The sequence below is a fragment of the Amblyomma mixtum genome, chromosome 1 (genome assembly GCF_055824585.1).
Source record: "Amblyomma mixtum isolate Tamu chromosome 1, ASM5582458v1, whole genome shotgun sequence".
NCBI lineage: Eukaryota > Metazoa > Arthropoda > Arachnida > Ixodida > Ixodidae > Amblyomma > Amblyomma mixtum.
In genome coordinates this window covers 75,051,390-75,068,123 of record NC_143012.1, presented here as the reverse complement: position 1 = coordinate 75,068,123, position 16,734 = coordinate 75,051,390, and the positions used below count along the sequence as shown (strand labels likewise).

Genomic DNA, 16,734 nt, shown 5'->3' with positions numbered 1-16,734 from the left:
TCCTTCACTAAAGGACTTAAGGCAGACTTTGCTTAGTTGAATTTATTGCATTCTCATGCAGACACCAGCACCGGCGGCTGATTTTGGCCTTGGAAGAGCACGGAATCACCGCTGCGAAAGCTGCAAGGCTAACAGGGGTGGCCCCGGACAAGAGTCTTCTGGTGTCGTTTGACATGCCGTTTTATGATTACATGTACGCCTATGTGATCGGTTGTGGCATAGCTTCATGCGCGTTTGTAGCAGAGCTGATTAGCCGCCCCTGCAGCAAGGTGCGGCGGTAAAGTGCGGATGCAACTAACCGCAGCCCCGGAAACACTCGTAGGCTTTGAGATTGATTCCCGAGCACCTAAAGTTTTTTCACCTCACAATGGGCACAGTGTTGAAGTCGCAAATATTGTCACTTTTTTCTGAATAAAATAATCTTGATCTGACTGAAGTATCCCTTCTTGAGCAGGACAAATTTGAATGATGGTAATGGCACATATTTAGTACATGAGTCTATTCTTAATCGGACACCTTATGGGAAGAAAAGGCAATTAGAGAGCATGAACAACTGTTTTGTAGAGGCTTTTCGATGTCAATGTAGCGCAAGCATGGGGTCATGTTGTATGAAATTATCATTCTACCTATAACTTCTACATTGTTGATACTGCTTGCGAAAGACCACAAATTTTTTTTTAGTTGGTTCATTATGAGCAGTTTCCTTTTGTGGAGGCGTTAAAGTGGTACTGGACGGAGCTATCTCCATTACTCTTTCCGCCCCCTTGTGCATAACAGCTACACAATCGGGTTAAAGTTCGTCTATAAAGCATTCGAGACAAATCGTATAGCTCCACATGTGAGTGAGAGGGCAGTATTTTTGCAAGCAACCGCTTTAACGAGGTATGGCTTAAGGGTGCAGCGGCGACAATTGGCTTGAATTGAATTGGCTTTTTATTTGCAGGAAACAATACAGATGAATCCCTGCGGGTGGCGTAAGGCTAAAGGCTTGGAAGCCTGACGAGGCCTTAGCCCCCTCACATCAGTTACAGCCTGCAGCAGCAGCAGACACACATTTTCTGAATTTAAGCATGTACGCGGTTGCAATAGGATAACATGTTCACGCTTTTCAATTACAACACAATGAATACGAGAAATACACAGTACAATGCAGCAATATAACTAAAGTGCAGTTCAAAAGTTTTGAGCAAGAATGAAGGTACATAGGCATTCATGTACAAATGAAAAGAAACTAAGCCATAACTTGCGTACGTTGCGTACAAACTGCAAGTTTCTAATAACACAATTGAACAGAAGTGAGTATTAGCGTATATCACAGTCTAACAAAGAGCAGTACGAAAGGGAAACAAAAGAACAAACTTAGAATAATAGTTGCAAATGCATGATAACCATGTAGAAGATGTTTACTGTAGTTGCAATGCGTTTATGGTTCTAAAATTATATTTGAGGAAAATAGGAATGCTCGATAATTTCGTTTGAAGGCTCTGAATGGTTGGCTGAAGTCAACATAAGATTCGTGTATGTTAAGCAGTCTAACTATTTGATAGTCCATAGCCTGTTTGCCATAGTTCGTTCTGAATTTTTGTACCTTTCTCTTACGATTCCTGATTGCATATCTCATGGAGGCATGCTGGACGTTATCGGCATATAGCTGTTTTTTGTATATTAGTTGCATTATCCGGAAATTGTACACTTTTTTAACTGGAAGGATATTATGTTTGAAGAAAAGTGGTTGCGTAGGCAAGTTTCTTACTTGACCTTTGTAATTCTTTAATATCCGAAGTACGCGCTTCTGCAGAACTAATATTCTCTCATAATTCCCTTTGGTGGTCATACCCCATACTAGCATACCATAGAGCAGTTTGGAATAGAATAAAGTGTAGTACATTGATCTCTTCAGCCAAAGAGGTAAGATATGGGCCACTTTACTTAAACATCCTACAGAACGCGCGAGTTCCGAAATTAAATGATGTACATGATAAGTCCATGACAAATGTTCGTGAAACCATATTCCAAGAAACTTTTGCGTCTGCACTTTCTCCAAGTAATGGTCTTCAAACTTAATATTGATATTATCACATGCATTCTTATTGATGGGTCTGAATACTATGTATTTAGTTTTTTGCGCATTGAGCTGCAACTTATTTTTTTCTAGCCAACGGGACAGTTCTAGCAGATAATCATTAGCTTCATTTCTTATTTCTTGGATGGTTGTGCCTGTAAAAAATATACTTGTGTCATCAGCAAACAATGTGATTTCAGGTGTGTGTTTTAGCTCAGTGATATCATTAATGTATAACAGAAATAGTACTGGCCCTAGTATCGAACCTTGTGGGACACCTGCTTTTATAAGTAGTTTCTGGGAACATACGTTGTTCAAGGTAACGTACTGTTGCCTCATTGACAAGAAACTCTGGAAAAGATTTAAGGTAATGCCTCTAATGCCACATCTGTTCAATTTACTAAGCATAATATCGTGATTCGCCGAATCAAAGGCTTTCCGTAAATCGAGGAAGATACCTAGGGTATACAGCCTCCTGTCAAGATTGTTAATAATATGAGTTTTAACTTTTACGAGGGCTTCTTCTGTCGTCTTGTTTTTTTGAAAACCATATTGGGATGGCGAAAGTATATTGTATTTGTTAAGGTAAGTTGTAAGGCGCTTGTGAATGCACTTTTCATAAATTTTCGAAAATGCGGGCAGGACTGAAATTGGTCGGTAATTTGAGATATCATTTGTAGAACCACCCTTATGAACGGGGACTACTTTCGCCACCTTCAGTTTCTGTGGGAAGATTCCAGTCAGAAACGATAGGTTTATTAGGAACGCAAGTATTGGACTAATTACAGACGAGACTTCCTTTATTGGCGCTACCTTAATTTCGTCATATCCACTCGAAGCAGTGCCTTTTAATTCCTTTATAAATCTGGCGACCTCAGCTGGAGTAACATCAAACAGCACAAGAGAATTAATTTGACTAGTTTCATCATAGTTACAGTCATTTTCAAACTGGCCTGTTGTAGGCATTGCTGCATGCACAAAGTATTCATTTATCACGCCCGCTAAGGGTTGACCTTCGAAAACGATGTTATTAATTTTCATTTGTTGAGGTGCACTGCTAGCTTGATTTTTCCCTGTTGAGAAATTAACTTCTTTCCATATTTTTCTTGGGTCCGATCTTATTCGGGAGAATAGTGACTCATAGTACACTCTTAGAACTAAAGGAGTGCAGAGGAGTGCCCAGAACACACTTTGAAGGAGTATTCGCTTGTCCCATATTCCACTCCTTTTTCCAGAATAAAATTACTCCCTCTGGACAAAGAGTGATCCAACACCTACTCAAGGAGTACTGTACTACTCCTGCAATAGAGTACAGGCACTCCTCCGAGGGAGTAAAGCTACCACATTGAAACAGCATCCTACTACTCTTTCAGGTAGAGTTCCAGGACTCCGTTTGTTAGAGTGACTATACTCCTTCAAGGAGTATCAGCCCAGATCTTATATTACTCCTTCCAAAGGAGTTTCACGTGTTTTCAATGTATCGTACTAATTTTCTTATTTCACATATTCTTCAGAGCAAGTTGGTCATATGTTTTGCAGGATCCACCTGCGCTATATCTACAAAAGAGTAATGAGCAAAAGGGATCATAATCTTTGAGTAGAATAATTTTTGCTCATACAACTACTTTATGGCTACACTACAGTTTGCACATTAGTATGGTGCTCTGTCTGCGTTGGGAATAACAATGGTTCAAGAAATAATGACACAAATGTACAACACTGATAACTTTTATTTCTCAAGTCATTGCTGTGATTGCTGTGGCTGCCCAAAACACGCTCGGGAGGCGCTCGCTAGGATCAAGCCCCATTAGTGTCTCAAGCAGCAGACAAGCCCGCTTTGTTTTTGGGGTGTACTTGACATTAAATGCCAAGAACACTGCCAAAAGCAAAGTAAACCCATCTACCAAATCCACCGCAGTGAGCTGTAAGCGCTCAAAAGAAACTAAGATGCTGGATGATGCCGTAGCTTGCTCGGCTGAGTGAAGGAGCTTTGGCTATGAGTGCATTTCACCGGGTGCCTGCAAATATGAATGAAAATAATGCAAGTAAGAGTCAATTCCAATGCCCTTTTCATACTATCCTGCATATAACCCCATGAAAAAAAAGAAAGAATACAACTAGAATGTACTGATCGTGTGTGTCATGTCGCCACTAGTGTGTACCTATATTGTGACCAAGTGCAGACACCTTTCATTGCAAACCTTCATTCAGAGCTACAATTTTATGAAGCCCAATACAATTATCACTATGCTAGTCCTTTCGAAAGCTGTGTGCATGTAAAACAAGCACATATTTACCAAATGAAAATTTTAACATGAGCAAGATCTTCTGCAAGTATCATGATCAGCCTGACTACGCCCACTGCAAGGCAAAGGCCTCTCCCATATTCTCCAATTAACCCTGTCCTTCGCCAGCTATGTCCACCGTGTTCCTGCAAACCTTCGCCCATGGAACATTTTGCTGCTTCCTGCTACGCCTGCCTTCTCTTGGAATCCACTCCGTTACCCTTAAGGACCAGCGATTATCTTGCCTTCGTCTTACATGCCCTGCCCAAGCACCCTTCTTTCTCTTGATTTCGACTAGGATGTCTTCAACCCGCGTTTGTTCCCTCACCCACTCCGCCCGCTTCCGATCTCTTAACGTTATGCCTATCATTTCTATTTCCATAGCTCGTTGCGTTGTCCTTAACTTAAGCTGAACCCTCTTCGTTAGCCTCCACGTTTCTGCCCCATAGGTGAATACCGGTAGGATACAGCTGTTGTATACTTTTCTCTTGAGGGGTATTGAAAAACTGCCATTCATGATCTGAGAGAACCTGCCATATGCACTCCACCCCATTCATATTCCTCTAGTTATTACTCTTCATGATCCGGATCAGCGGTCACTACCTGCTCTAAGTAAATGTATTCCCTTATCACTTCCAGTCATTTCTAAAACCACACCTATTGTGCTTGACGGTTCTTGTCACATAATACATTGTGCAGTTTAAAATATAGGGTAACCTTGAATCGGGAAAACACTTAAACCAATGACAGTTTTCTTGCTGAAGAGAAATGGCTGTTGCAATTCCTGTTTCTCAGATACCATTAACTGAATTTCATGCTCTAAAATAGTGAAGGAAAAATTCAAAATTTTTCATCTCAAAGAGGCAGACAACAAATTTCAGTTTGGTTTGGGTTGGTTTATGGGGTTTAACGTCCCAAAGCGACCCAGGGTATGAGAGACGCCGTAGTGAAGGGCTCCGGAAATTTCGACCACCTGGGGTTCTTTAACGTGCACTGACATCGCACAGTACACGGGCCTCTAGAATTTCTCCTCCAAAGAAATTCCAGCCGCCGCGGCCGGGATCGAACCCGCGTCTTTTGGGTCAGCAGCCGAGCAAATTTCAGTTGCACATTTTTTTTTGTTTTTAATGATGCATAAGGCATTACTATGCACGGATAACCACACAGTATTCGCCTATGACTGCTAAATAATTTGTAATTAAATATCTTCTCTCTCCTGCTTCACTTTTAAAAACTGAGCAATGGCAATGGCATCAAAGGTCAGTATAAGCCAGGGGAGGCATGAGGAAAACTGCAATATAATTGCGGCTTCGTCATTCATTGTGATTCCGACTCTTAAGGCAGGCTGGCTTTAGCATTGTAACTAATTAAAACGATGAAGTAGCGATATAGTAGCTTTTTTGTGCCTTCCATAACCTATACTGAACATTGATGTCATAGCAATTGCTATGCTATTGAAACAGGGAAGAAAAGAAATCTGGTTGTAATTCTTGATGGAACAGCGCAAAACATCGGGACAAGAGACAAGCGCTGACTTACAACTGGTTTTTATTTCGAAGAAACATTGCTTCCTGTACCTTCTTCACCCTCTCAAAAAACACATGCGTCGCAACCATATCGTTCAAGCGTCCACAAAAAAACATAAGACAAATAATCACAGATATTTATAATCACATTTTTAACATGTCAAATTCTTTCTTAGTCAAAGCAACAGACGGCGTGCTGACACAATCGTCGCGCAGACTCGCTATCGAAGCTGCCTCGATTATTTCCCGGACTAACTGGTCTTTGTGATTAGCCAAAGCTTTGCATTTTTGGAAAACCGGTGCACAACTAGTTGAAGGGCAATCTCTGCAATGGATTCCCAGGTTCCTGCAAGCTTGCTCGAAATTAGTTTTGTGTTCTAGCAGCCTTTCATTCATGCACCTGCCAGTCTGCCCAATGTACTGTTTACCGCAAGTCACTGGCAACGAATAAACAAGGCCTTCGGTGCACTCCACAAAGGGGGTTCGATGCTTTATCGTGCATCCCTGCTTCTTTTTGGTCGGATCGGAGTTGACTCGTCTGCACAGACTTTTGAGTTTATTAGGAGCAGTCATCACTACATTCACGCCAGCTTTTCGACCTATGCCTTTCAGGCGATGGGAAATATTGTGAAGATACGGAATTGCTACTACCGGCCTCCTTTCTTTCTGTTTCTGTGCATCATCTTGCTGCTCGGGCCTAGCCTGCATCAGGTGCTTTTTCATCTGCTTGGCAACAGATACCAACAGGTGCGAGGGGTAACCCGAGTTGCCAAGCCGTTCCGCCTGGCGAAGAAAGCTCACATTCATTTTGTGAACACAGGATTTCCTCAAGGCATTCGTGAAGCACAAGTTCACAATAGCCCTCTTGGTCAGCTTAGAGTGAGCTGATTGGAAGGGCATTGGCGCTTTCTCCGCTCTGGGCTCATAGGCCCAGCAGGCGTGCCCTCTAGTGAACTCAAGTCTCAGGTCTAAAAACCTGAGTGACCCTTGAGCAGGAAGCTCGTGCGTGATAATAAGTGGCTGCAAAGCCTGCGCAAAGCGACCCACCTCCTCCATTACTGCTTCTAGCGTATTCGCCCTTTGGCCATCACAAAGAACTAGGTAGTCATCAACGTACCTAAATACCTTTTTAACACTAGTACCTGCAAGGGTTACGTTCAGGAACCTGTCTTTTCGCGCCAAGTACAAATCACTGAGTAGAGGCGCGATACATGAACCAATGCAAACACCGCGTTTCTGGAGATACACTTTTTCCTCCCAACAGACGTAAGTTGACCTGAGGTACACTGCTAATAGCTCCAGGAACCCTCTAATAGACATTCCGCAGGCGTTTTGAAATGCAACAGCACCATGCGTATCTATGCATTCTTCTACAGACACCATCAGCTCGTCATGCGGTATGGAATAATACAAATCTTTTACATCAACTGAGCATGCGGCAAAGGCACTGCTAGAATTGTCAGTTAAAAATCTAGCTATATCGTCCGAAGATTTCACCTGAAATGGGTCGTCAATTGTTAGTAGTTTTAATTTTGCTTGCAAGAAGACACCAAGAATCTTTTGCCACGTCCCTCCCTCAGAAATTATTACCCTCAAGGGCCAGTCTGGTTTGTGAGTTTTTACAGTGAAAAACGCGTCCAAGTTAGACTTCTTGCAAGTTTTTATGCCTCGAAGGAGGTAGTCAAGTTTAAGTTCTTTGCATAGCTTCATAGCATTGCTTTCCTAACAGCTGATGTCTTGTGCTCGTCAAAAACAGAGCTGATGGTTTCTAACGCCTTAGTTTTGTACAAGTCCTTGGAAATCACAGCAAAGCCCCCCTCTTTGTCAGAGGTCAGCAACGCAAGGGAAGTACCTTACAGTACGTCCCACTGGGAGATTCCTCTCGCAGAGCTGGTAGCGGCCAACGACGTCGGCTCCGTCTGAAATACACCTCGCACTTTCCGACTCGGGGCTTGCCTTGGCAACGCGCCGCACCATGGCAAGAAGCTCCGGTGTTGTCTTCTTCGGTTGGATGGCAAACTTAGGCCCAAGGCTAAGCACCTCGCGGACCGGTTGTGGCAGAACATCCACACCAAGCGTGTGGATCTTGTTTTCTTGGCTTTGTTCGGTCATGCCTCTTCTCCTTTCATTGTAGTCAGCGCGCAGCAAGGTGCAAGGAAAGTGCAAGGTGTATTTCAGACGGAGCCGACGTCGTTGGCCGCTACCAGCTCTGCGAGAGGAATCTCCCAGTGGGACGTACTGTAAGGTACTTGAAAGACAATTCCCTTGCGTTGCTGACCTCTGACAAAGAGGGGGGCTTTGCTGTGATTTCCAAGGACTTGTACAAAACTAAGGCGTTAGAAACCATCAGCTCTGTTTTTGACGAGCACAAGACATCAGCTGTTAGGAAAGCAATGCTATGAAGCTATGCAAAGAACTTAAACTTGACTACCTCCTTCGAGGCATAAAAACTTGCAAGAAGTCTAACTTGGACGCGTTTTTCACTGTAAAAACTCACAAACCAGACTGGCCCTTGAGGGTAATAATTTCTGAGGGAGGGACGTGGCAAAAGATTCTTGGTGTCTTCTTGCAAGCAAAATTAAAACTACTAACAATTGACGACCCATTTCAGGTGAAATCTTCGGACGATATAGCTAGATTTTTAACTGAAAATTCTAGCAGTGCCTTTGTCGCATGCTCAGTTGATGTAAAAGATTTGTATTATTCCATACCGCATGACGAGCTGATGGTGTCTGTAGAAGAATGCATAGACACGCATGGTGCTGTTACATTTCAAAACGCCTGCGGAATGTCTATTAGAGGGTTCCTGGAGCTATTAGCAGTGTACCTCAGGTCAACTTACGTCTGTTGGGAGGAAAAAGTGTATCTCCAGAAACGCGGTGTTTGCATTGGTTCATGTATCGCGCCTCTACTCAGTGATTTGTACTTGGCGCGAAAAGACAGGTTCCTGAACGTAACCCTTGCAGGTACTAGTGTTAAAAAGGTATTTAGGTACGTTGATGACTACCTAGTTCTTTGTGATGGCCAAAGGGCGAATACGCTAGAAGCAGTAATGGAGGAGGTGGGTCGCTTTGCGCAGGCTTTGCAGCCACTTATTATCACGCACGAGCTTCCTGCTCAAGGGTCACTCAGGTTTTTAGACCTGAGACTTGAGTTCACTAGAGGGCACGCCTGCTGGGCCTATGAGCCCAGAGCGGAGAAAGCGCCAATGCCCTTCCAATCAGCTCACTCTAAGCTGACCAAGAGGGCTATTGTGAACTTGTGCTTCACGAATGCCTTGAGGAAATCCTGTGTTCACAAAATGAATGTGAGCTTTCTTCGCCAGGCGGAACGGCTTGGCAACTCGGGTTACCCCTCGCACCTGTTGGTATCTGTTGCCAAGCAGATGAAAAAGCACCTGATGCAGGCTAGGCCCGAGCAGCAAGATGATGCACAGAAACAGAAAGAAAGGAGGCCGGTGGTAGCAATTCCGTATCTTCACAATATTTCCCATCGCCTGAAAGGCATAGGTCGAAAAGCTGGCGTGAATGTAGTGATGACTGCTCCTAATAAACTCAAAAGTCTGTGCAGACGAGTCAACTCCGATCCGACCAAAAAGAAGCAGGGATGCACGATAAAGCATCCCTTTGTGGAGTGCACCGAAGGCCTTGTTTATTCGTTGCCAGTGACTTGCGGTAAACAGTACATTGGGCAGACTGGCAGGTGCATGAATGAAAGGCTGCTAGAACACAAAACTAATTTCGAGCAAGCTTGCAGGAACCTGGGAATCCATTGCAGAGATTGCCCTTCAACTAGTTGTGCACCGGTTTTCCAAAAATGCAAAGCTTTGGCTAATCACAAAGACCAGTTAGTCCGGGAAATAATCGAGGCAGCTTCGATAGCGAGTCTGCGCGACGATTGTGTCAGCACGCCGTCTGTTGCTTTGACTAAGAAAGAATTTGACATGTTAAATATGTGATTATAAATATCTGTGATTATTTGTCTTATGCTTTTTTGTGGACGCTTGAACGATATGGTTGCGACGCATGTGTTTTTTGAGAGGGTGAAGAAGGTATAGGAAGCAATGTTTCTTCGAAATAAAAACCAGTTGTAAGTCAGCGCTTGTCTCTTGTCCCGATGTTTTGCGCTGTTCCATCAAGAATGAATAACCAACATGCCCAAGCTGCTCTCCTGGTTGTAATTATTTAGCGATTGGAGACGAATACTATGCAACAATTCTATGTATACGAATGCCCAGCACGTCACTACAAAGAACACACATAACCAAAAATTTGGTGTTTATACTCATTTAAGGTAATACTACTTCCCACGCAAGAACACGACAGCCATGTGTAAAGTTTTTGCTTTCATAGTAATAAAATCTATCCAACGACAAGTTAGGCGCAGCATGCCTGCTCTTTATAAATATGCAATACTGACAATGTTTGACACTAGCATTTGGCATGAACGAGATAACTGTGATTACTTCGCACATTACGTGCCAGTCCATACTATTATGCACAATTTAGATTTGCAAATGTAATGTGTAATTCTCTCTGACTGCCACGTTAGTGCACTGCAAACCAATGAAGTTGCCTTGCATTTGCAATGTTCTCACTACTTTTATGCAACACTGATCACTTCAGTATATCTGCATCGTTCTGTTAGACGGCCACGGGATAGCTAGAATTAAGGCTATTTTATGTGATGGAAACCATTGACTAGACAACAAAGAAGAAAAGCCTCAACTACTGTCCTGGTGCTGGGACGTCTAATAAGAGCTCAGAAAGACTCGGTTTCAATACGCCAAACCCTCCGCATAATATTACCCTGTGCGAAAATACCCCACCCCACCCTAGCTTAATTTCTGTCCACATGCACCAAGGCTCACTGCACCTGTTATAAATATTGCCCTAAATATTGCAATCAAGCTGCCCGTGTATGCATAGGCTATCTGTGCATCGAGAAAGAAAGAAGTTGTTAGGAATGTTTCACACCAAAAACAGAAAAAAAGGCAGCCTGTTTCTCAGAAACAGCTAAGAGCATGAAATGGTGTGTCCAAAAAGATTAGGCTGCTTTGTACTTATTTATGACAACGAGAACTGTCAGAGCTGCGCTTTCAAAAATTCAGGAGCTTTGTGCACAAACGTAGCTTCCGTATGCACGTCTTGCAGCACCAACGCTTCCGAATTGAAACGACCGATGAATATGCACAGGAAAAAGCAAATAGAGAGCGCTTGAATTTAAAAGAAAAGCTACCTTGCACAATCAGAAATTTCACGACAGAACCTTCCAAACAGTGACGTGTACTGGTTGCGGTATACCGAATATATACCTAGCAAATAAGTGTGCGCTTTGTTAACGAGCGGGATTCTGTGCCGGCAATGCTACAGCTCCAATTCCGAAAACCTAATGCTGCAGAAATTGAGTTTTCAAAATATGTGCGAATGCACGATACACTTTTGCACGCATTTAGAACTTTCAGTTGTGAAACACAGACAACGAATCTTGTGTATGCGTCTTCCTTGGCTGGTAAAAAAATTCTATAAGTCTCCAGTTTGCCTGTGTACTCCACAAATTCTAGGATCCCTGTCCGCTACACGTCAAATTTCACTGAAGCGAAAGTAATACAACCGACAGCTGATGATCTGCTAGGGCAACAGGATTTCAAAAGTTTGAGAAGGGCAGTGGGAGTCCAATCCAGGTGGAGTAATGAAATTTGACTAGTAACAGACAGGGATCCTCCAATCTGTGGAGGACACCGGCAAATTGGAGACTTACGGAGGAATTTTTTTACCCGCCAAGGAACACGCATACACAAGAGAGAGCCACAGAGGACTACGGCTTTTACCAGCCCTTGTCCTGTGCGGTTCTGTCTTGTGTATGCGTCTTTTTTGGCTGGTAAAAAAATTCTTCCATAAGTCTCCAATTTGCCTGTGTACTCAACAAACCGCAGGATCCCTGTCCACTACTAGTCAAATATTTCAACTCCACCTGGCTTGGACTCCCACCGCCCTTCTCTGTGGAGAAAGGGTGACAGCAGCTGGCAAAGGACAAGGTTAACTGCAGATCAACTGGGGAAGCATTATCCTGCACTGATTTTGACGGCAGGTTCACAAGACAAACAAAATCAACTCGAGGAGCGGGGTGCACATCATGCGACTGAATGTCAATGGCCAGTGAAAATGGCACCAGCACTGTGGAATGCACATGCAGAAAACGACGCATTTTTTTGTCAACTTTGAGTAGCAGTCTACTGCAATTTTAAAGAGCAAAGCTCTCAAGTATGGCAACACTGGCACTTTTTGTTTTACTGGGGTGAGGGTCGTCGTGAGGGTTGAAGACCATATTTCTTTTCCATCCACTGTGTTAATTGCGAGCTATGTTTACCTAATAGGGGCTGGGCATCTAACATCACCGTTATTTCTTTGCAGCAGTTAAAACAATACAGCATACATTTTATATCATGCTTAACGAATTTTTGGGAGCAGCATGCTTTTACCCTTCTACTATTTGTTGCTACTGAATCAGTTTGGTGTTGACAAAAGATCTGTAATAAGGAGTAATTACTCATTGACATCCACTCGAGCACAGCCAAATGGCTACAAAGGAAAGCTATACAGCTTTCACAGAAACTTCGTAGTTAAAGAAAGATTCGTCCTGGTCCGGTGTTCGAACTCAGAACCACCACTTCACAGGAGCAGTCGCTCTATCAATTTGTCCAACCTGGACGGCAAGCTTATGGTAGGGCGAGAGCGAAGTGATCAATAACTCGAGTGGGAACTGTGTTGGTCCAATGTTTTAGGACCCCTAAAACATTGGACAAACTCAGTTCCCGCTTCATGTTACCTCTAAAACATTGGACAAACTTGAGTTCCCGCTTCATGTTACAATACTGAGTGACATTTTGGTCTATACACCAGAAATACCGGTAAAGCATCATGATAGAACACAATGTTTTTTAAAGGGATAAAGGAATATGTTCGTCCTTTCAGAGGGCACATATGCATAAGAGGCAACATGTGTGAAATAGTCTCTGCACCTGAAGCAGTGTAAATTCCATTATGTTAACAGCAGCAGTCAAAAGCTTCATGAGCGACTATTTCATACAGATCATGTAATTACATTCATGTAATTCAGGATCAGATTCATGTGATTATACAGGGAGGTACTGCTGCTAAGTGCACGTAGAGCTCTGCATGCATTTCTAAACCCGGCTGTGAGCCTATGTCTACGAAATTTTTCTAAATAGGCAGGTAAGGTTGCATCACTGGAAAACAATACCTACCACAAACAGCTGAGGAGAGATAGCACAGCCAAAAGCTGGAAGCACGAATGGCCCAGTAGATACTGGCAGCTGGCAACTGCAAATAAATATGTCAGAGCAACTGTTGTCAGTGGCCGTAACAATGTCATGAATGACAAGAGAAGAAATTGTCTACTGCTTCATAAATTAGAATAAGGTAGTAACATAGGAACACAAAAAGCAATGAGAGGGCCCATGACAAAAGAAATGAACAGATTGTATGTGATGCACCGATATACATTTTTTCAGTAGATTTACATGACTGTCACACCCGCATAGAAAGATGAGCAGGCTGGAATACCACTATTTTTATGCATGATGAAAAGAGCGTAACTATTCGAATATAGCATGCACAGGATTTTATTACTACTAGGGTGCTTTGCAGCAGCACCGAAGGTATTTTTAAATTGAACGTAGCGACCAGTAGACCCGTATGCTTTGCACAAATGATGAGAGGATGGAAAAGGCATGCATTCATTAGCAAGAAGCACGATATCTCACATCACAGCATGAAACTAAAATTGGTATTGCATTTAACAAATCTGCACAGAAATAAAAACTGCCTAGTGGCAATGCAAGTAAGAGCAAGGGAAAAAAATACCGAAGAAAACTGGTGAGTGTGGTGCAGGGAGGTCTGTGGGTAGGGTCTCGTGCCTGGGAATAGTTCCGAGCGCGGAGAATCGCCGGCAGCACAGCTGGTGGCAGTCAACCAAGAATAAATAAGAGAAAGTGAAAATCAATAACAAACCATCACCGATATAGCGAACGACTTGAAAGCGGGCCGCACAAACGAGGGATATAGCAAAAAGCTTGAAATCCTAAATAAGTGCGCAGTTGCATCCCAAACAGTTCTCAAAATCTGAAGGCGAGGAAGCATCGACACCTACACCTCAGGGCAGACGCAAGAACGATTTAACTTTGACATAATACTGTGTCAAATTCTGTTCCATGGGGAAGCACAGATAAAAATTTACAAATGACTAGGCAAGGGATATGCCCCAGCCTTTTACACGCGATCATTGTCCCCGAAAAAATTGTATGACAAATATTAAGGCGTAAGCACTAATCCCACGAGTACACACACTGAGCACTGTCTGTTGGCAGCTGGCCTAGCGCGAGTGCTCTGTCGCGCGGCACTGCCGCTCATCGTCATCTTCTAAGTAGCACAAATCAATCCGACGGGCACCAGCCGCGAGGCAACTCGACCGTTGTCAGTTCCCTTGTCTGTCCGCAGCTGGCCTAGCAAGAGCGCTCTCTAACGTGGCACTGCACGCTCATCATCCTCTCCTACGTAGCACAAATCTATGCTATTGGAATGTAGTAAACTTTGTTGTTTTTCGCAGCGCTAGCAAGCGACCGCATAACTCTGTTGTGATAACTGGTGGCATTTTTATTTACCGCGGCACCCGAGTACTAAACGCAGATAGAGACTATGGAGCAACAGTTGCCATGCGGCCTATACGCCCGTTCTTTTCTGGTAAAGGCCGATTCACACGATTTTCCGTTCGCCCGCTGCCGCGGCCGACAGCGCGCCTCTCAATGTGGTGACGCATGAATACGTAGTGCGCGGGCCGCGGGCGAACGGACCGTCGTGTGAATCGGCGTTAACGCATTATAGCTGAGGCAACCGCACGCAGACTGCCTGCACTGCCATCCCTATATAGGCGCACACTAATAACGCGTGCGAATAGAGATCAGAAGTAAAGAAACGTACACGGGACTCACCGTTCAGACGGCTCATCAAGGCTTAGCAAAACCGCACATTCTTCTTCGTTGCCTCTCCAGATGACAAGAATTCGTAGCGCTACCTTTCTTCAGGGCTTTACCCGTTCAAAATCACCAGTGTTGATAGGGCGTAATTCTCGTCGTTGGTTTCCAAAACACACTTGTGTTCTTCATACACGTCCACCGCACGAGCACTCAAACAATGCTACGAAAACCCAAATAACACAAAACGTGACGACGGCTGCAGTTTTGCTTCGTTGAAAAAACCTACAAATGCGCTTTTTTTATTACTAATATTTGAATTGTGTTCGCAACAAAAACAAATTATATTTTTTCATTTTATTTCTTTATTAAATGCGAATACCAAAGCGCTTTTAGATACTTTTGCTGACATGTCGTTTGTAGAAGCTGCGATCCTGTGATCCCATCCCCGGGTGTCCTAGCAGACGACGGCGCAGACGACGCTGTTGACGGAATGCAATTTCGATTGACGGCAGCGAAAATCCCTTAAATGCGACAAAAAAGGCAAAGAAACGCACCGTATCGCAAACTGGTCCATATCAAGGATATGTTCGACGCGAGCGGTAGGACAAAGAGCAGCTGCGATGCATTACTCTACGCGACACTGGCATGGTCGACGGAGATCTACATGAAACAGAGCTTAAATGTGACCCGTACAAGCGGATTACTGTGATATCAACTGCGTTACGGAACTACGACGATACTTGCTTCACACTTTAGCTTGTATGCAACAGCGGCCCGCACTCGCCGCATCCTGTTCGAGTGTACTTTCACTAGCAAGAGCCCACATGCATGGAAGCCGACAGAAGCAACTGTCTTTTCGAGTTCAGATTGTTCCGAATAATACGAGCAGCTTACTTTAGCACGTACTCGAATTCAAGTTCTCAGCCTGTGTGTCACGTATGGTGACGATGGCGTCGAGGACGAGCTTAAGAATCGCCTTAACGTGGCCGCAACGCAGCCGGTATCCCAAGCATTCGTGCGCTAATTGTTGTTCACCTGTACTGCGAACGTGCGCTCAGTCGCAGGCCAGCCGCTAGCTGCTCGATTTGCCAGCCTTGCGAGTACAATTCGCAAGTTTCTGAGCCAATCTTTGAGCGAGCCGAGCTTTCAGCTATGACGCTGCTCGCGAGCGCGCCGCGCGACGAGCTTCGGCCTGCTCCCTGGCTGCCGTATTCGTAGCTAAGCCTAGGAGGTTTCACTTCGATGCCAGAGCTGAGAGCGCTTTGAAACTGGCTAGCGCTGAGGTGCTACTCTTTGCATTGTAAGTACGTTTTATTGTGAACTATGTCTCGTAGTGAAATAAAGATATGTTCGGGTCCACCCGAACGGTGATGATGGCGTCGAGGACGAGCTTAAGAATCGCCGCAACGCCGCCGATATTCCATGCATACATGTGTGCTAAATTTGTTCACCTGTGCTGCAAACGTGGGCATAAAGGCTCGCTCAATCGCAGGCCAGTCGCTGCTCGATTTTCCAGCCTTGCGTGCGCGATTCGCAAGCTACGGAGCGAATCATTGAGCGAGCCGAGCTTTCGGCAACGACGGCGCCCGCGATCGCGCCGGGCGACGAACTGTGCGCTGCTCTCTGGCTGCCCTTGTCGTCGCTAAACCTAGCCGATTTCACATAGATGCTGTAGCTGAATGCGCTTCGAAACTGGCCAGCACTTAGGTGCTACCCTTGGCACCGTTTTACTCTGAACCCCGCGTCATAGGGAAATAAATATATGCTCGGTTTTCGCGACCCCTTCAGGAGCGGAGCTATAGCAGAGGCCAGGCGAACTCCAGAGCAGCAGCAAAGCGGCTATGGGAGGAAATTTGTATGGCTGTT

General features: G+C 44.3%; 1 long non-coding RNA gene across 2 annotated transcripts; it reads right to left on the bottom strand.

Moving 5' to 3' along the window:
- Window positions 1-3,774: 3,774 nt before the first annotated feature.
- Window positions 3,775-16,477, bottom strand: LOC149366797 (uncharacterized). Of its 2 annotated transcripts, none has more exons than XR_016284116.1 (4): window positions 14,241-16,477; window positions 13,760-13,853; window positions 13,141-13,216; window positions 3,775-4,080 (listed from the first exon to the last, which is right to left on the bottom strand). It is a non-coding gene; the product is annotated as an uncharacterized LOC149366797 (long non-coding RNA). The 2 variants fall into 2 exon arrangements; XR_016284117.1 differs by having other exon boundaries at window positions 14,884-16,477.
- Between the last annotated feature and the right edge of the window lie 257 nt (window positions 16,478-16,734).